The sequence below is a fragment of the Erithacus rubecula genome (assembly GCF_903797595.1).
Source record: "Erithacus rubecula genome assembly, chromosome: 2".
NCBI lineage: Eukaryota > Metazoa > Chordata > Aves > Passeriformes > Muscicapidae > Erithacus > Erithacus rubecula.
Genome location: NC_136685.1, coordinates 105,429,842 through 105,451,286, shown reverse-complemented (window position 1 = coordinate 105,451,286; position 21,445 = coordinate 105,429,842). Strand labels below are relative to the sequence as shown.

The 21,445-nt window shown below is 43.6% G+C and overlaps 1 long non-coding RNA gene across 1 annotated transcript in view; it reads right to left on the bottom strand.

The window, feature by feature from the left end:
• Positions 1–441: 441 nt before the first annotated feature.
• LOC306797982 overlaps positions 442–21,445 on the bottom strand; it is a 58,111-nt gene continuing 37,107 nt past the window's right edge. The window contains exons 2-4 of the long non-coding RNA XR_013773253.1: positions 6,853–6,899; positions 5,013–5,200; positions 442–3,671 (exon numbers count right to left, since the gene is read on the bottom strand). This is a non-coding gene — a long non-coding RNA (uncharacterized lncRNA). The remainder of the gene's footprint in view (positions 3,672–5,012; positions 5,201–6,852; positions 6,900–21,445) is intronic.

Here is a 21,445-nt window from a genome sequence, read left to right as displayed (position 1 = left end):
TCACATGGTCACAAAATATCTATCTCAGAGTCCTGGGCTTATAAAATTCTCTATTTCCTCCATTAATTGTGTCCACGTGGAGCTGTAACTAAGTAGCTGAAACAAATAAAACCAAAGTAATATTGTTTCCTTTTAAAATATTTCACTTAATTTGTGGAAGAGGTTTGGGCTCATTAAAAATAGGCCATCTCCCATGAGGGCTTTTTCCTTTTCTTCTCCAAGCCCCTGGCCCAAAGCTCAGTAACATGTAGAGCAGCACGTTGTTCCTTGGCACAGCCCTGGCTGGAGCTGCTCTCCTGCTCAGCTCAGCAGCTCCTGGGAAGGCAGAGCTCCTGATGTGCCACTGCCCTGAGAGGAACAGTCCCTGACTGAAATTCCCTCCTTCCCTCTCCAGCTCATTAGAAACTCCACTCCTTGCTCCCTTGGAAAGATGTGACTGTCACATTTCACAAGGTGCCCTGTTGGGGCACCTCTCCCTTCTCCCCCACTATGATGTGCTCCAAATGCTCATGGAGTATCTGGGACAGATGTTATGGTATGCACACTTCAGCTCTGTTTTATGAGGACATTTCCATAAAATTAGAACCTATGATCCCTCTCATGGTTTCTCCTTCTCTCCTGTGGGCTCAGCCACACTGGAGAAGAATTTATGCCAGTGTTACCAGGCAACAACCAAACCATTCATGAGAGCATCCCAGTCAAAAGGAGTTCAGAGGCTCCCCCAGTGCTGGGTCACTCCAGTTCTTCTCACTGGTTTTGTTGTGCTCCTAGGGGGGAAGCCACATCTGGAAAATTACTGATGTCCTGCTGTTTGCTATGGACACCACTGGGAACTGGCCTATGGTCTTGTAAATTGTGATTAGATCTACAAAGTAAACTCTCATTATAACCCCTCTCAAGGTCTTTAAAAACATGTTTTATCTAAATTCTGTAATTATATCCAAATTCTTTCATTTTGGTAATAACAACATCACCCACATTTTCCTCTCTCCCTCGTCTTTTTTCTGACCATAATCTTGTTACTCACAATAGAAAATTCATTCCTCAGCTCTCTTTTCTCCCTGAGGACTTGCTCTCTGAGCATGAACACTCTCCTCCCACCAGAAATCAGTATAAGCAAACAGCTCCTCTGTACTGGATGAGCTGAACCTGAGGCATGGACTTTTTCTGGATCACTGTTATCAGACTCTCTTTAGCATCATCATCATCATCACTGTTATTATTGCCTATGTTAGAGCCCCCCTTAGGGCTGACAGTCAAGTCCAAAGCCTGATGAGTGTTCAGATGCTGTACAAACACAACATGAGGGCAGTTCATGCCCTCCACAGCCTGAAATACCTCTGATAATCTCAGCACCCAGCTCAATTAACTCCTGTCACTGCCATTCCTTTGCTGCCTCTCTGTATGATTTAAATTCTTCCTTCTGCAGCCCCTGTGATCACCAGAATGGCTGTACAGAATTTCTTCTCTCAACACACAGCAAAAGCCCCAAACTGCCATCATTTAGCTCCACCAAACACTCTGAGCAAATGACTGGGATGGATGGCAGTGAGGTTTTGCTCAAAATCTTGTCCCCACCATAAAACCCATGGGAGAACTTGAGTGGGAAGGAGATTTCTGCCCCAAGTATGTTTATTCCAGAGTATAATGCTCTGCTCCAGGCAGGCAGGCACCAGCCCCAGGTGACTTCAAAAGAACTAATTCAGGATCACCTCTGAGCCCAGAGGGAGAACTGGACCTGCCAACTCTGCAAGGACCAGTTTAGGAACTGCAGCACCTGGGAAAAGGCATCTGACCACAGAAGGAGAACTCAGCCTAAATAATTCTGGCATTCTCCGAGGAACAATGTGCAAAATTCACATACCTGACTGGGAGCTATTCTTTGCTTCTATCAGATCTGTAAAGAATCATGTGATAGTGTTAAATATTTAAAATGTTGTGATTGCAACAGAATATCCCACTTGGATGAATCATGGGAACCAAAGAGGTAAAAATATCTAGCAGCAGTTCCCTGTGCAGAGGGACTGTGCAGGTCACATCTGTCTATACAGGCACTTTCTGGATCATGTTGTGTTAAATGGAGACATAAATGAGCACTTGGTTTGAAGTCTTAAACCATTTGACTTTGATAAGATTTTATCTTGATGAACACAGAATTGATTGACATCTTCATATTTCTTGTGTTTAATGAGCTCATAACTGCACTTTAATTGGTTTAATTACCAGAGCATAATATTGCAGGTATGTAATGCAGAGCTGTAATATTGAGTTATACAATATATTATACTTGCTGTACACCATAAATTACAACATGCAGTGTAACACAGTTTTTCATGAGAATTATTACCAGGATTATCAGTAGTGAATAGTCAGCGACATGAATAGAAATTTCCTTTAAGTAATGTCTTCAGGATTCGCCCTCCTTGTATGAGCTTCTAAGAACAACGTTCATCTGAGCAAAATGTCAAAGCTGTGAAATATGAAATTATTTCTAGGCTAGGGTGGGATTTGGCTTCAGAAAGCTCAGGGTCTAAATTCCTCCAAGATATTAGGCACCTCACTCCCATTTCAAATTTCCGTGTTTGCGTCAGAAACACCGTTTTTCCTCTAGCTTTTTCCAAGGCTGGCTCAAACGTTCACAGCATTTTCTCAATCTATTTATTGTCCACATTTTGGAAATTACTGTTAACAGTCCCCCAGTGCTTTCCTGCTATAATTGTTTGGATCTCTCCGGTGACACAATTAGCAGCTGGGAGAAGCACCAGAGTGTGGAATTGCATCTTTAATTATCTTTCCATTGTGAGCAAGGATGCCATGTGCCCAGGCAGTTATTACACCTGACAAGGACAATATATTTACAATGGGTGTTTATACAGGCTAATTCCTTACAAAACTACCTTGACAGAAAGTGCTCCACCTGCCTCATGTTCCCTATCGCAGTTGCTAATTAATATTATTGTGCTGAAAATGATCCCATCAGCTGAAGCCTCTTCTGTCATAACTGCTGCTCCCTGCCCAGCTATGCCTAATTAAACTGCTGCTGACTCACTCAGCAGGAAGGATGTTCAGCAGACCTGGTCTCACTCCTGTTTTACAGAGTCTCAGCTCAGCTCAGCCTCCCTGAAGCTGCCCTGGCTCCTTTATTCAACTCCTGCTGCTGACTCAGGGTCTAAAGCCATAATCAGGTTCCTGGTAAAGTTCTGGGTTTAACTGCTCAGTTGAGCTGGCCATACACATGCATTTGAAACCAAGTACATTTCTGATTCCCTTTTCTAGTCACAATGGTTAAAATATAGCTGTGAGGGCAAAATTATTCAGCAGGACGCTGCCCACAACAACTGCAGTTTTTGTGAATTTTCTGTGTATTTTTCAAACTAAAATTATATTTTTACTCTGGTGACACAAATAAGACCTGAGCTGAATCAGAGTGGAATTGCTGTGCAGTTCTCTGGGAGTTGTGCTGGGGACTGGGCTGAAAAGCTGCCATCAGTCCCAGAAGGGTCAGGTTCAGTGATGTGGGCTTGTCTCTAGGTGTGTGAGGATACAACCAGGAGTCTAATGGGATTGACAAAAGGACATTACTCACCCCTTGGGAGGCTGCCTCCTCTGCCAAAGTGCTCCTGTGTGGCCCAGCTCAAATTGCAAAACCTGCATGTTCTTCTGTTTCTCATCTGTTACAGACAGATAATTACAGAGGTGCTAAGAGGATAAATGTAGTAAAGTCTGGAAGGAGAAAAGAGCAGTAGGAGAGATGGGGCATGAGCAGCTGCTCTTGTCTTGGGCACGCCTGGGCTCTGCAGTGACACACACGGGGCTCTGGCCAGCAGGAAAATCAGCCATGACATCCCTGTGGCCAAGGGGCTGGCTGAGGGCTCTGAGGGTACAGGGCTGTCCTCAGCAGCTTTGCTTTAGCTCAGCTACTGATGTAGGACTCAGCCTTTTCTCCTGGGGAGCAGCTCAGCAGTAAGGGTTACAGATAAATTCTAGGGGAATGTAACAAAATTCCCTGGGTAGGGATGGCAAAGGAAGAAACCCACAGGCCTGTGCCTTTGGGCATCCAGGCTGCTCCTTCTGGAGATAACCAAAAACAACAAAAAGAAACAAATCCAACTTAAAAATTGAATGCAACTTCCAGTGTATGGAATGAATCAGTGAATCAAACAGGCTAAAGGAATAAGAAAGATAAGAAAAAATGAGGAGATTTTTTACCCCCATGAAATCAAGGGATTCCTGTGAAGAGCAGGAGAGGAAATACTTATTCCCCAAGAAATGCAACAGTGCTGCTGTGAAGTGAAGCAGGTGGTCAGCACACTGTGTCTGGGCATCTTCAGCACTAACCAGGATTAAGGCACTGCAGAAAATGTTCCCAAAGCATCCCCTGTCCATGAGGAGCACCCTGACCCCAGAATTCTCCCTCTGTGGCAATACCCCTCTTCTTCTGCATTTGGAGAAAGGCTGGAAGGTGGCCAGGACTGACCACAGTGCCTGTACATCCCAGCCATGTATCCTTTATGGAGTCAGGGACTCCCATGGGAGCTGAAGATGTGCAGCACCACATTGGACACATTGCCACTAATAATAATGATAATAACAAAGGGAGGGAAGAAATAATACCAAAGTTTCCTTCCAACCTTGAGCTCTGTGTAAGTTGGGATAGCAAGAATTCCAAAAGGCACTTGGATCCTGCTTTGTCTGAAGCAGTAGTAAACAGAAATGGTTGGTGAAACTTCAGAATAACCATATATGTATGTGGTTAACAGGCTAAATATAAGGAATGCACATCTCTTTCTGTGAAATATGCCAAAAGGGAATCACTTAGCAAAAAGATTGCTTTTTTAGACTCCACTTTGCTTTGGAAGGAAAACATCCAGAAGAAAAACAAAAATGCCAAGAGTGCTGCAATTGTGCCATTTCAAAATTTACAGCATGAAGCATTTGGCTTTTTCATCTTAAAGTTTTCATGCAGATTGTTTTATACAAGACCATGGAAAGCAGGAATGGAGACAACTGACCTCAGCTCACTTTTCAGGAGGGAAGGTAGAAGAATTTTTCTTCTGGGGTTATTATTGAACTCACGTCAGGCTTCAAAATTCCTTCTTGTCAGGGATTCCATCTGGAGTATTGCTCATATGTCTCTCTCTGTGTCACCACAGTAGCCACCCATCTGGTGTGCCAATTGTCTCAGAGCCCACGGCCACAGCTGTGGAAAAGGAGGCAAGGAGCAAGGAGGTGACTTTTATAACTTAGCAGAGAGCATCGCTGGCAGCAGTAGGTGAGGAGCTGCATATTGTGACTGCAACCTGCAGCTCTGCCAAAAAAATCCCCTTTTCTACTGCACTTGGAGCCAGCCTGGGTAATGACAAGGAGTCTTTTGTTGCCATTTGAGGAGCTGGCTGTTGGTCCAAGCTCTCTCACTCTCATTAAGGAGGCAGCAAGGGGCGAGCAGAGCGCTGATCCCAGCGGGAACACGTGTCCTAGCCTGGCCCATCTGCAAAATAATTCTGAGTTCATCCAGGCCAAAAGCTGAATCTGGGATCAGACGTGGCTAAGTTCCCTCACCACGGTGGCCAGAGCAAGCGTGGTGACAGTTACAGGGAAGGAAATGGAAATGTGTTGGGGAGTTGTGGCACAGGGAGTGACATCTGCAGCAATGGGCTAATCAGCTGAAGGATTTGGTGTAATACACATTGCAACAAGGTTGTATTCTCAAAATTCCATGGCTTGCCAGAAAAACAAATGAAACCAGACAGGCTTATGATTTGGTTTGATTGCTTCCAAACTCATTCTTGATCTAAGTTCTTTTCATGGTCATCACAACAGGGCTTGCTTGAATCTCGGGGTCTAATCCTCAGCTGGTGCAAGCTGGAGTGAATCCATTTAACTAAGGGAGCTTTGCCAGTTCACATCAGATTGTGGCTATATTTAAGTGTAGGTCATTTAGAAATATGCAAGTACTTATTTCCAGCTATACTTCATGAATAAAGCAAATAAATCTGAAACCTACCAGAATGCAGAGCATCCCAGTTAACATTGTCTTCTTGGAGGGACAAAGAGGATTAATGAATCCCTTAACACTGTAAAGCAGGAAACCCATCAAATGGGTTTACCAAAGTCTCCCCAGACCATGCCAAGAAGGGATATCCAGAAGATTGGTCACTGTGCTTAGAATGGTGGCAGTTCAATGTGCCACCTGGAGAGAAACTGTAGCAGAGCAAAAGAACCACTGCTCACCTGCAGCCTCTAGAACCTTCCACATTCCCAACCCTGTTGCTCCAGCTTCACCATCCCTGCATTCCCACTGGCTCCTTCCAGGAAGTAGGAGGTGAAGGCCCCTTGAAATAAATGGGGCCCTTTCAGATATTACCAGATGAGGATTTGGCCATGGGATTCCGACAAGCCCTGCTCTGACAGTCCCATGAAAGAACTCAGATGAAAGATGTATCTGGAAGGAAAAAAAACCATGAACAAACACTAGGTCCTTACTCACATGTCAAAACTGGCCAGCTCAGATTCCAGAACCCCAAACAGCCCCTTCCCAGACAATTTTGCAGGGTCAGGGAAGAAGACCAACCATGATTTGTCTCACTGCTATGATGGTCTGGTTCTGAACAGGCCCCTCATTCAGAAGGGAACACAGATTAGGAATTACTTGTGATTCTTTATCTCTAGGGACAACTCCACTTCCCACACCCTAATTTCTAGCCATGGAGAATTGCCTTGATCTCAGCCCCACAGACCTGTATCCACAAGAACATTTCCCAGTCATGGGAAACAGTCACAATGTAATGAATAAATTCATTTCCCCAGGAAGGGGAGACAGTTCATAACTTTAAGAAGAAAAAAGATGATTACCTGGATTGAACATAGTTCAGCAGGTTGGAAGAAGTAGCAGCAGCTCCCTGAAAGAGAAGGAAAAAGGGAAATAAATTTTCAGACCCAGGGATCAGCAGCTCTTTCACTGTCTTTTGGCAGTAGCCTCTAAAAACCTCATTGCAGGGGTCTCCAAATAAGGCTAAAACCTCTAGGTAATATCTGAGCATCAAGAAAACAAACAGTGTTACCTAATGAAGTCCTGAGTAAGAGAAATACTGATTTTGTTCTATGTTTTGTTGTTATTTTGGGTTTTTTTAACATCCTTTGCTCTTGATAATTGTCTCCCTTAGCGAAAGCGGTCACGTAATCTAAGGTGGAGGCAAAAGAGCTACATTAAAAGCCATAATTACTGCTGTTTCACAATTAGTAGTTCTATTTGAAGATGTTTTGAGTAAGATTTATGGTATGTTCTCTAATTTTTAATTTATAATTACGAGGAAGAAACTTAGCCTTGAGTATTTCTTCTCTAAAAAGTTTAAAATAACATATAGCACAGTTTTGGTCTGTAGAGAGGGATACAAAAACAGGAAAAAACATGTAGGAAGAAAAGGATAAGTTTTTTTTGTGTGTGTGTAAGCAAGGTTTAAATGGAATAATTAAATTTACCATAATCAATAAAATGTGTGAGTCGAGTTTATTGAAGTGGCTATTTCCCATTGCATAATTTCCCTGGGGAACTTTCATTTTAAATTCAAAAATAAAAAAATAATAATTAAAAAAACAAACCCCTGAGCACTTACTGTAAATATGCCAGCATATGTGTGAGGTTAAGAAAAGCACGAGCCTACACCCAGGAATCAAAGAGGGGCTTACCACTGCTTTGACACTAATTGTAAAAGCTGAACATTTTCTAAAACCATAATCAAATCTTAACTGCCATGGGGGACTCGTTCAGCAGCTCACAGTAATTCTAATAAGATGCAGAGCCTTTCACCTCTGGGTCACCAGTTCAAACCCACTTTGGGCTGGGTAGTAAACAGAAGGAAAATCCTGAGCCCCAAGAAGTGCCAGAGCATCCAGAGTAGATGCCAGAACAGCTTTGGGGCAGGAGTGGGAAAGGGTTTTCCTGTGTCATCCATGTTTCCCTGGGATTGATGCACCCACCTCCTTGGAGGGCTCATCTTGCCCCTCTAGGCCTCAGATCCTCCCTTCTGGAAAGGGATAGGGAACCTTTCTTGCTCCTTTTCCTCCATTTCAGCTGGAGTCTCCCCAGGTGCCCCAACGGTCCTACCCCAGAGACTCTGGAATGGCCATGGGGTTTTCCAACACTTCTGCAATGCCCCTCCCAAGAAAACCCATGGACATTGGTGTTCCAAGCTGTGTGAGCATCAAACAGCAGCTACATGATCCAAGCAGCCTGGAGACAGATCTGCCTCTGGCATGGATGGCAGCTGTCCCTCAGACACAGCTCAGAGGCTGCTTTAGACTATAGGATGCAAACCCAGCATCCTGGCTGCGATGGAGTGTGCAGGGCTGTGCATGTGTGTGAGGGAACAGAATAGTCTGAGGCCTTAATTGTGTCTCATGTTACTACAGCTGAGAAGTTGAGGAGCTCTAAGGAACAATTCATTCATTGTCCTCTACACATCTGGGTTAATGTTTCCTCCTTGAATTAGGCAGTACCAGCGTGTTCCCTCTCTGTTCACCACAAGCCAGCAGTGCCAATTTCCCTCCGTGGCAGCTCCAGTGACAGCTGTTTACTTGGAAGCTCATGAATTTGATATATGGGTGCTAGCCACAAATTAATGGAATACTTTCCAGATGCAACGCCTTTAAATATTCAAACAATAAGCCAAAAGCACTAAGCTGTCTTGGCCACTTTTTTCTCTCAACTCTGGGTGTCTCTCAGAGAAGATGTAAACACAATTCTTTGTGCCACTGGCCAGAATGCTTCAGATGTTTGAAAGGCAGCAGCAGCATGAGCTGCTGGGTGGGACATGGCTGATGGTCTTTGTCCCCTGAAGCCAAACCCAAAATGGCCAAGAAAGAGTGGAATGAAGGAAAAGGAATCCTGGAGGCTGAGCCATAGGAGGTTGTCTCACCAGCCTGCTCTGGTGAAGGGCTGTGTGTGCTGGCCTGCACCCTGAACTCAGGGGAGCTGCACAAGCTCCAAGGAGTGGCTTCCCAAAACATCTCCAGAGCCTCATCTGGAACAGTTCAAAGCAATGAGAGAAGTCTGCTGAGGATGTTTAGTGGGCAGTGGACCAGGACCACCATAATGAACCTCTCCTTGCCAGGTGCTACCTAGAAATCCTTCTGAGCAGAGGAGTGGAGACCCAGCTCAGAAATGGACACAAGACCTGCCCAGGTGTGCCTTCCTGCCCAGCCCAACTTTCAACAACAGCATCACCTTGCCACCCTACAGCCCAGGGCTGGGACAAAAACAGCTTTGAGGGCAAAGATCAGCATTCAGAAATGAGCAAAATTGCTTTGACAGTGGTGTAACTTTGCTATCAGTTCTGCTGGAAGCTGAGAACAGGTCCAGCTGAGAACATTGGTGGAGTGGAGTGGCTATGCTGAAGCCATGTGGTGGTGATTTATTATATTGGGCCAGCAAGCATAACTTAACTCTTGGCCAACTTACATCACTTTTTCTTCCCTCCTTGCATTTTCTTCTTTGCATTTACTTATTTTCTTCCACTGAAATTTAACATGATCTGGGCAGTTGAGCTACCAGGATATGGATTTTCTATCCAGTAGTTATGGGGAGGAACTTTCTTACATACTTTTATCTACTTAAAAATACCAACAAACATGGGCTGTGTGGCCTTAGATTGAAGGAGGGCAGGGGAGAGCTCCAAGAAACCCTGTCAGAATTTGAAACCAGTTCAAGCCTGAAATGCTGCCTGTTTGAAGATTTCTCCTTTATTCCCTCCAATGCTGTTATTAATTAGAGAATGAATAGCCATTACAGTTATCAGCAACTTCATGGAACTGAAAAATTCAAGTTCATTATCTTATGGAAGAAAAATAAGCATCATGTTACAAGGTTTTTAAAGCAACAATAGTAATAACAAACCACCCCAAACTCCAGTCCACAGGCAGAATGGACATCTGCTAGAAAAATATGATTATTCCTCCACCCACCACCCTCAAATTTAGGGATTTGTGGAATACGGGCCTTGCCTGAAGTTGCTTGGCAGAAATCCCCATCTTAAGTTCTTATTTAATGAAATCATGTGGTAGTAAATCAAACACAGAAACAGGAATAAGTAAATCCACCACATCCTTTGAAAAAAGTATGGTTTCATTCTGTCAGCTCAAGTTGCCTGGGCAAGGAATTATCTGTATTTGTCAACCAAAAAGCAACCACCCAACAGTGCCCCTCCTCTTGTGTTCACCTCTGCACACCACAGCAAAGGTGGCAAATCAGTGTCAAACACCAAGAGGGAAAGCAGGCAAAGAATGGAAGAACATCAACATCATGTTATAAAAAGCAGGTTGTCATGATTTAGTACCTACCAAAGCCCACAGAAATCTTTGCCCAGATCCTCTCTCTGTGGTTTTCTCCATGCCCTTGGTGCACCCATGAGCTCCAGAGCCTGAGAGAGGTCCTGGGTAGACTTTGTCACTTGAGAAATTCATTATTGGGTCCTACAGAAACTGTGTCTGCTGAATTGACAATATTTGCAATGATTGATCCCTGCTAAATTATGTTTCCATTTTCTCTCCCATCTTGCCTCTCTTCCCTCAGAAAAGAGATAGTTAAATTTTGGTGCCAAAAACTCTATGGAAAAAGTAACCTAAGTGAAATGTTCAACTATTTTTGAAGGAAACTTAGATGTCACCAGGAAACTCATGACAAAAAATACCCTTTTCTAGTCTACATTTGCCTTAGGGGTACGAAAACATGGATTTCATTCACTGATATGTCCAAGAAAGCAATTGCAGAAGAAAGATCATCAAACAACAGGTACACAGAGAGTGATCCTGTTGAAAGCAGTAGAAAAATGCATTGTATCAGATGTTCCTAGGTGTCCATTTTGATCCCAATCCACTCAGATTGCTGTTTTACTCACAGCTGCCACTTGGAATTAACTTGGTAACTCAACCACATGTGGAACCCCTCAACTCTCCAGTTTTTAAAATAACATCAACAACAAAATACACAAAATTTGGTATCCTACCTCATCTCCTGACACTGTCAACTTCTAATTTAAGGTTTTTATTTTTGAAACTAGGGCATATTAAGATCATGGTGTCATGCCTGTCGGTGTGTCCTGGATCCATAATTGTTTTGGAGTTGTGATTCATGACTGTGAAATCCACGTGAAAGGAACTTCCCAGAAATCCCAGGATTTCTCAGAATCCCTGACTGAAGGCCATTTAAGAAGATATGACTCTGTAATTAACATTTTCTGAGGGAGTTAAAAAATATAAACAGCTCAAACGTGGCATTTTTACAACCTTAATAAACCCAAAGGCAGCATTTACCAGGTACACACTTTAAGGACAATAAAAAGGTCACTATGGAGGACTCTATTTGAACTTTAGTTTGTATTTGAAGTATTTTTTGTTTGGGCTGAATTTTTCCCTGTATTAAATTCACCAGCCAGTTCTAAAAAAAAACCCAAAAAACCAAAAAACCCCCAAAACTATGACAGACATTCTGAAATTAGCAAATATTCAATTATTTTTGTTCTTACACTAAGAAATGGGCTTGTTTATTTAAATTTCAAATTCTGATTGTTTCCAAATGCTTTTTCTTTCACTAAAATGGCAAATTCCAAACATTCATGGCTGAACAAGCGATGCTTTTTAATTGTAATTTTTTTCTACTTTGTTCCATTTACTTGAAGGAAAATGATTTGCTCCTGCACTGCCTCCCTACAGAGGGTGCCCTGCCATTACCATGAGTTACTGTGCCCTGTCAGATACGATGCTCTGGGATTAGGACTCAGCATTCACAGCTCCACTAACCCCATGTGAGAGCAAAGAGGAGATGAATTTGCAATGAGCCTTCTGAGCTGCCTGACCTCCTCCTCCTATGGCAGCAGGAACTGGTGCAGCCATCAGGGTGGAAGTGGCTCCCATGTAACCCTATCGAGCACCACGAGCATTACGTTTTATGGCTCCTGCAGAATACTGGGGGATACTAATTTTACAGGTGCATTCTAGCAAACTGCAGTCCCTAATATCAGAATGCCATTAAAAATAATGCACTCCTTATGCCCAGGCAGTTAATTTAATATTAAATCAATAAAACATTTACTAGAGCTGGTCAGGGGCCTGGCTGCTGACAGCAGACTCAGCTCACGGCAACAAATGTCTCCTCACCCTTTGCAGACAGCTGCTGGTTTATTGTGGAAGACGTCTTTGGCCCTGACAAATAGCCTCCCTAAGCCCTAATGAGTGCAGAAACTCAAAACATTTGTGGGACATTTATTAGCAGGAAAATACACCAGCCTTTTGGGAGATTTGGATCGACAGCAGCAATCAGCTGTGGGCCGAGTTCAGTCCAGCATGTGCAGGGAACACAAAATGAGTTTCTTGGCTACAGGGAAAGGGATTGGAGCTCTTTCCAGTTGGTTTCATCTCTGGGATATGGAGACGGGGTGGAAGCTTTTCTCTATGATGGATTTTCACTGGTGGTGTGGTTTTCCACTCCACCAGGTTCCCAACAAAGACCCAGGACGGCAGAGGTCACTGGGATGGGATCCATCACATCCTATCTGCTGTTGAACATGAGTGAACCACCTGGCACAGCCACCTTTCCCTCTCTGTGGTTGCTTCCAAATTAACTCAAGCACAAAAGACAGGATTTTGCCAGCATTTCTGACAGGCAAAGTGGTACATTGTGACATTAAGAGGTAAAATTAGGGAACTGTTTTGTTCTTTTTTGGTTGGATTGGTTTTCAGCTTATTTTCATAAAAGAATAAGATCAACTTTCTACCAAAAATCTGAGAAGCAAAGCAGAACTTTTAGAGCAACTGCAAACGACACATCAAATAAATGACAACAAAAAGATTTTAAAAATGAAAAAACTAAAAAGTACCAAAACAGAAAGAACTGATCAAGCTCCTGGGGAGCAGCAATCTGGCACTTCTCTCTGAAGAATGAGCAGATATCTTCTACTCAAATGGTTTTGTGTGGAAAGTGCAATTACTTGAAAAATCCCTGCAGAGGCTGTTTCCCATCATTGTTCTCAGAAGGCTGGATCTGCCCTGAGCCAACAGAGCTCTGGGGACCTATGGCCAAGATCCTTCACTGAAGAAAGCAGATTTTGGGACACAGGTTTCCATGAGAGTGGCAGGAATCACTGTTTTAAGCACATTGTCCCAAACCCGCTGCCAGCAGCAGTCTCCAGCACTGAGGACACAGGTTCTGGGATGGCTGGTGGAGTCACCTGGCCCAGGCAGGTGTCTGCCTGGAGGCCAAGGTGCCTCCTGTGCCTTCCCTGAACCCTGAGGCCTGGGATGAGCAGGGTATGCCCAGCTCTGACTCGTCCTGAGCCCGCTGATGTTTGTGTGAGGAGCGGCCCCGCCGTGCTCACGGAAATGATGCAGCCAGAACCCACAAAGCCAAGCCTAGCCAGAATTAATATTCAGCTCAATCCCTGGGAGCTTCCCTTGGACATCAGCATTCCAGCACATCTAATAGGATGAAAACAAATTTCATGCCATGAAAGCAGAAAACTGGGTGAGGTCTGGGAGCATAGTTAGGATGTGGTTTTCATAAGCTCTCAGTGCTGGCTTAACTGCTCTGATTACAGTCCGGGGTAAGACAGTCCCACTGACTTCAACAGGAGAAGATTTAGGGCAGAACCAAGTGGTTTTGAAAAATCCCACCCTTAGATTTATATAATGTAGAAAATAGGAATCACATGCCAGCCTTCAGAGGGGAAACTGGTCCCTTTAAAATCTGTTAAAATGTGTATCATTATTTTAGCCACCATTTTTAATTAGAGGATTTGTGGCACTGATAGATGCAGCCTGATGGTGGCTGGGGAATGGCCTCTGGCTGGGGAGAGCCAAATTTCACTGGGGAGACTCACAAGGATCTAACAAGGCAGTGTTGATGATTTCCTTTATTAAAAAATAGTATTTTTAAAACTCCAAACATTTGTAGAGAGAAAAAACTTCCACTGAAAGGAAAACAAAATCTCCTATGCCCATCTAACAGCCCATTTCCATGTTTTTGTGTTCTTCCTGATTTATGATAAAAACATCTCTGGAAACCAAACATCTTCATTCCATGTTGCCTTTGGAATGAACTCCACAAAAACTGTAGTGAAAAATAAAGGCTAAAGCCTTTGTCACCAGTACCTTTGATAGGGAGGTGCCAGTGTCCCTGCTGGCCACTGTGGTCCTGCTGGGATAGAGACAGCAGGTAGGACATGGTGTTATGCACAGCTGAAGGGGCAGGACTCTCTGCTCCAATCTGGAATACGTTATTTACCCTCCCATATTGCAGGAGAAAAGGAAGAGTAAGACAAAAACGTTACTTAAAGGCTGAAAACCCCAAACTGGTCCCTGAAGCAGGGCTTTGGAGCACATCACCATTTCCTCAGGAAATGTTGGGAAGCAGTGGGAAGCAGGGGGAAGCAGGGGGAAGCAGAGAGTGAGGTGGTTTCCAAAGGGTCTGGCCAATGCTGAGAGTCACACAAACACAGTGGTTTTGTCCCCAGGTGTGTGGGGACCTGGTGTGCCCTTGATGTGACCATGAGTCAGGAATGACTCACAAAGAGGACAGGCTTGGGGAAGCTCAGAGAGAGGAAGAGGACAACCAGGATGGCATCTTAGCTCTGCAAGAGGAGATGCTCCTGAGCATATTCACCAGCACAGCAAAAAGCAGGGGCAGTGCATTATTTCAAGGATTTGCATACCAGGGATAGAGGGAAATGGCCACTGACCTGCTCCTTTCTCACCTCAAGTGCTCCAGCTGGATGTGGGACCTCCCCATGTGTCTTGACTGGAAAGTGCTGTCACCTTAATCCCAACGCTGTCAGCAGAGCACTTACCAAGCTGATGAATCAGGCTGGCTAAAACAGTGCTCTGGAGCACTGCAGTTAAGTCCTCCCATCCCTCCCAACTCCCTGCCAGTCCCTCTCTGCCCTGCCCTGCTCCCAGACACGCTGATTGTGCTTTGCTGGTGCCCTAGCATCTGCTGGGCTCACTGCTGCAGCCTCCTGTCTCCTAAACCCTCACCCACACTCTCCACACAGGGTCCTTGTCAGCAGAAACAATCCATGGGTCAGGCTCAGCTGGTGACAGCTCTGTCAAACCAGGTTTGGTCTCCGCTCCCACCACTGCACAGGCGTTGAGTGGGAAAGAGTCACTGTGATGGAGCCATTAACAGTGCTGGGTGCAGAGACTGGAACCCCAGGGCAGATGTTACCACCCTGCCCAGGTTTAGGCTCCTCACTCACCTCCAAGGGCACAGTGGAGGCTTCTCAGCTCTGTTCTGAGGCTCCTGGCACCCAGATCCAGCCAGGATCTTCATCTGCCACATGAGATGCCACCACAGAGGCTTTAGGGGAAAGGATGCTTTTATCAAACATTTTTGCCTTAGCAGACATAGGGAGCTCTTGGCTGGGTCCCTCCACTCTTTCCCCTGCTTTATTTGCACAGATGTTTTTGCCAAGGCTTGTCATCAGTCTGGGTTGGGGGCAGTTAAAAAAAAATAAAAATAATAAAAATGACCGAACAAGTTGAAGAAATTGCAAACAGTAAATCTGGTGCTCACTAGGCTGAGCCCAATAAGTTGCTGAGGTTGTACTTTTCAGATTTAGTTTTAGGCTCTTGTAAATTTTCAGTTATTTTTAACCCACCTTTCTGAGCGAGCCTAGGAATGAGAAAGTAATTGTTTCATCAACTCGGGCTATATAAATCTCCTTGGGGTTTATTATTTGCTGTTTCATTTTACTGGCACAAGAGCTCCTAGGAAAGTACAATAACCCACTCCTTGATTTACAGCTTGGAAGCAGGCACACGCTGAAAACCCGAGCACGCAGCACCTGAAGAAAAGTGCTCCAAGTTAATTGAAAAGCTTCAGGAAACTGGAATTCCTTGCAGTGATACTGTCACATGCGTCAGCCACCAGATGTAACTCCAATTTTCTGCTTTCATAATAAGAATCCAATTGATATCCCCAGAAATAAAAACCTGCAGCCAGAATAACAGCACATTTATCACGGGCAGGTTTGAACCCTAAACCCTACAGGAGAGCTGCCCTCAGCACAGGGGTTAGGAAGTGCTGGGGGTGCTTTTTCTTGTAAAACAGCTTTTTGTGCACATACCTGTGCATACAGATACAAAGGTACCTGGATCTCCAAGGGCAGCCTAGGATGAGAAAAAGGATGTTGCCTCTGGAGAGGAAAGACAGGGAATGGCATTTTTATGGGGCCAGATGTAGAAGTTTCCAGCTTAGGCAGGTTTCACACTACCTTTAGTGAGGTTTGTATTTTGTTGGGATGGGGTTTGTTGTGTGGTGTTTAAACTGCAAAACCACCCACCTGCCTGCCTGAGATTTCCCTGGCATGCCAAGATGTAGCATCCCTGAAAACAAAACCACTTTGCTCCCCATCCTTAAGAAGCAGGCTCTGCACCATGCTCTGATGAGAACTCACCTCAGCTGAGAGGCTCAGGGGTATCCAACATCCCCAAAGGGATTTAGGTGTCCACATGAAGCTGGCAGGCACTTGCCTAATGCAAGCATTCCAATGGAGATTTTGCATACATTAGGGTGAAAAAGCCCCCTTGGTTGTTTTCTGACCAGTTCTAGGCAATGCCTCACTGTACTCAGACCAGATGCAGTTGGTTTAAGGATCTTTGTTTCCAAAAGGACAGCTCTGCCTCTGGATGAAACACAAGTGTCCTTTTGCCCCATTCTGAAATGTATTTCAGACAGAAACCACAAAATGCAATGAAATTAGTGACCCTACTGGAATTTAAACTCTTTCATATACTTCCACAGTCAATAATCTTAATATATTGCACCCACATGTGTGCACAAAAGTATATATGTAATATACTATATATGTAATAAATAAGTGTTATAATAGTAGTCACCTAAGCAGTATGTTTGCAATGCCAGTCCCACATCAGAGCAGATTGTTCTGCTGCTTCACCCTCCTCCCTGCATCTTCTCCAAGACTGTTGTATGCTGAGATTTTTTTAAAAAACCCCTAAACGGCCAAAATTGTATCAGTTCAATTAAATCAGCTAACTTTTGTCCTGTCAACTTATTTAACAGTCTCATCTTCATTAGCAGCACACACATTGTGCTCAGGAGTAATTCAGCTCAGATATAAAAGGCCAAATCACTTCTCAAGTTGATTTCTCCTAGCAGACCTGCTCCAAAACCACTTATGGTAATCCTACTGGCACAAAACATTGCCTTGGAAATTGGCCCCCTCTCAGCCCTGCCAGAGGAAGGCCAGGACAGGCTGCAAGCCTCCCTCCTGGTCATGAGGGCTTGGTGAGAAGCATCACCCTCCTGCTGGCTGTAGGGAGTTGAGAATGTCACTTCTTACAGCTCCTGGGTAACTAAATCCAACTTTGCAATACCAGGGGATAAGGTGCTTTTCAGTACTTGATGCAAAGTGTCCTTCTGCCGTCTGAGACCCTCTCGGTTCATTTTTTGATCAATTGCCCAAATCTCACCAATGCCTGTCTTTCCATGAAATTTGGAAGGATGGATGTGGTAGCAACAACTCATCTCCAGAGCAGACTAATGAGGCAATTCCATGGAGGAGTGGAGAGCACCCACAATGCTTTGCCCTCTCCAAGAAGAGCCATTCCAAGGAGTCAGTCCAAAGTACTCTCATATTAACCTGCCTCTGAAGTTTAGGTAAACTTCCTGATCACTTAGACTTTCAATTTATTTTTAGGGAACTATTTCCAGTAAGTGGTTCAAGATGGATTACAGTTTAACTGGAATCTTGGGAATAAAAAGATAGTCACAGAAAAGCTGGGTTCAATTCTTGCCTCTGCCACAGACTTCCTGTATAAACCTGGACGTGCTGCTCTGGGGGGAACTAACCCACCTAACTCAAAACATGGAATTTCAATGGCTCCATTAAAGAGCTCAGGCTTCCATTAGAGCCACAGGAGTGAGATGGGCTGGGGGGATCCAGAGCACCTCCAGGAGAGCTGCACTCCCCATCTGGATAGAGGCTCCCAGTAAATCACCTCTGCCCTCCTGAAGTCCTTGGGCTCAGTTTCTCACCCGAGAAATATTTTCTGGATTAGTGACAGGAAGAAAGTTGTACCCAAATCCAGTTTGAGCTCAGGACATATGTGGGAGATGCACCAGGCAAGACCAAAGTTTGGATTTAAAATTTTGTATTGGTGTCTGCGATTTAGTAAATTTCAGATATTATAAAAAAATTTATAAAATGAAAATACTTTAAGTATCTTTTTAAAAATTGGCTTTCTCCCCCCACTTTTTCTTCCTCTCCTAATGGTTAGCCCAGGGATCTTAAGAAACACAGCATCACTGCAAAAGTACTTCTGATGACACTGGTGAAAATACTGTCACAAAACTTCAGAGCTTCATGAGTAGGCCCCCAAAACCAAACATCTTTCCTGTCAGAGTTTTTGAAATGAAAAAAAAAAAAAATAGACTGTGTATGCTACTGAAGTAAATTCAAATTCTTCCATGCTTGTTCTTCCCAGACATAAGTTGTAAGGATGTTTTTTGTTCACCTTTAGTTCAGAATGACTGAGATCACTGGTCCTTACATCTCTAGAATGAAATTGAGAACACTGAAATGCCCATGAAAAGAGAGCAACACCATGGACCAGCATCCAATATTGGGTAAGGAATTTTAAAATGAGGCTTCACATGTATCAGGTTCAGCTCTTAACAATAAACACCTTGAACATTCCTGGGGCATTTTTTTTCCTGGGGATTGGTTTTGGTTTAGTTTTTTTGGTTTTTTTTTTTAGGACTGTAAGTAAACTCTGCCTTCATAAAATGTCCCATTTGGGATTAATGCTATATCAGTATCTGAAAATTGTGCTACTGAGCAGCTACTCAGAGTCCTGCTGGTGATAAATTAAACCAGAGGAAACGGATCATTTCTACTATCAGGGTCACCGTTGTCAACTCCTAACAGGGCAATTGACTTGTCAAGTTGTCTCTGAAAGCCTGAGCTCAGATTTCATTGCCTTTCACATTTTTTTTTTCAGAATTGTATACAAGGGGTCTCTGAGCCTGCCTTTCACCCGGCACTTTGGGAAATTCCAGGCACCAATCCTGCTCATAAATTGCAGAGGAACAGTCTCAGCATGAGACTCTCCTACTGGAGCAGCTCTGTGGAATTAAGTACAAGAAAAGATCCAGTAGGGATGGGCATGGGAACAGATGGGGATTTGCTTGTGTGTCATTATCAGACACGAGCAAGAAGTTAAATGGTGAAAGGTCACTTGGAAAAGCCACAGGACACCTCCAGCAGCATGAAGAGAAGGAAAAGAAAGCAGTGGCATGGAAGCTCACTGTGTTATTATGAATAACAACCAAATCCACCTGCTAGAGACCCACCAATAACATTTCCTAGTTACATTTTTATAACTTATGTAACAAACTTATAAGTAACTATGGTAGTTAAAAACCAAAACCAGACCAGCTCTGTACCACATTCATTCAGGAGGAAAGAAATCCTGTTTTGACCAAATTCCAGCCTAAAGAAATAGGTACAGCACGAAAAGCATCCTGTTTCATCATCACAGAGAACAATGTGAGAAAGCAGAGGCAAAGCCATTTCAAGTGCTTTGCCATAATGTTTGGGTCATGCTGCTACCCAAATTAGAGTTTCAGTTTTCCAATAATGCTCTGGGGTAATGCAGAAACTCAAGTGATTACTTAAGGAAAATATCACTATTATAAAAAATGCTCATGTTCCAAACCCAAAATTGGTCAGTGGTCAACTAAAAAATTTCTTTTGTTGTTAGATTTCTTTTGGTGGTGGTAATGCTGCTACTGCAATTAAATTGAAAGGGTTCTATTATGATGATTAACATCCTTGGTCTTATTACTGATTAAATAAATGGTTCAACTCTTTTTTTTCTCCCCAGACCTAAGCCACATCAATTTTTCCATGGAAGACCTCAGTTTCAATGCAAACCATTCCTGGAGGAAAAATCTTCTGTTGAAAAATAGTGACCAACTCTCATAATTATGGTTGAAAATGCAAACACACCCAGAGGTACCATAAACCCTTGTTGTCTTTGGGATGCCCGAGTTTCTCTGGCATCTTCATACACAGCCATGGCACCTCAAACAGAGGAGGTGAAGCAAGAATATGTGTAGGGGGTTTCTCTGTGAGAATTCCTGTTCCCTGCAGCCCCAAAAAGCCTCTTTCCCTCCCAATTCTTTGCTCTTTACCACCTCACCCCCAGTTTACCCTCTTGTCATTTCCTCTTGCCCTCTTCCCGCTGTATCACATTTCCAGTTCAGAATCTGTAGATCCACAATTGTTTAAAAAGCAGCTCAAACTTCCAACTTATAAACATCACTTCCTCTGTCTCCTGAATTTATTTTAATAGCTGATATTTGAGCCCAGGGGATTGTTTTAACTAACACTGTATAGTCAGAAGGAATCACTTTCCTCCAGGCTACCTCTGGGTCAACAGCATAAGGCAAGACCCCCTCACATTTCATTACCCAGGGATCAGATCCCCTTTCCCAATCCATCACTCTGAAGCTCATTCCTCCTATTCCTCTCAGATTTGCCTGCATGATTCATGCGGTGCCAAATCAACAGTATATTTGCTTTTTTCTCAGTTCATTGTTTTTATTTGCTTACATGTTCCCTGTCATAGTTCAACTCATAAATCAAGGCTGGTTTATTTTTTACAAACCCGTTGAAAGTTTGAGCCAGTTTCCACTGTTATGAAAGACTCCCAATACTACACGTCCTCTAACAGGTGGAAAATGTCTGTGGAGGTTGTTTGGATGGGAATGATTTTCTAACTTAAAGACAAAGTGGTGTTTATTTATGGCTTAATCTCATTCCAAAACAAAGCAACAGTTCCCTGCACCAAATTATCTCCTCGTGATGTTATCCCACTCCCATATGGCTTTATTATTTAAATAAAAAGTGTAATATTGAAACAACTCCTAGCTATTGAACTCGTGTAACTGATGACAGCAAAACAGTGCTCTTGAGATACTTTACAGACCATTTTCCCTTAAGACAAGCACTAAGTGTCCTAACTAAATCTGGCATTAAAAAAGCAAGCAAATATCCCAAACACACACTTCCCTTCCAATGCTTTTATTTAACCTTTACTTTTTTAGGTTCAGATCAAGAGCTGTAGATTTACCAGGTTATCAGTGGAACACAAACACCCCTGTACTGCTGATCTAGACAGGGAGAAAAAGAGACTGCAAAGAACCCCCCAAAGCTGAGTTTTGTGCACCTTTAGGCAGCTCCCACCAGGTACAACAGAGAGGAATTGCCTCTGAAGGTCCATCCTGCCTCAATCCCACTCACCACTTTGGAAGGTAATTGGCTGCTGGGAGTGACAGTTCCACCCCCACCTTAGCAATTTAGTGTGATGTGGAAGTTTGAGAAATAATTCAGAATAATTGAAATGTTTCACTTCTGTAACATTTATCTCAGAT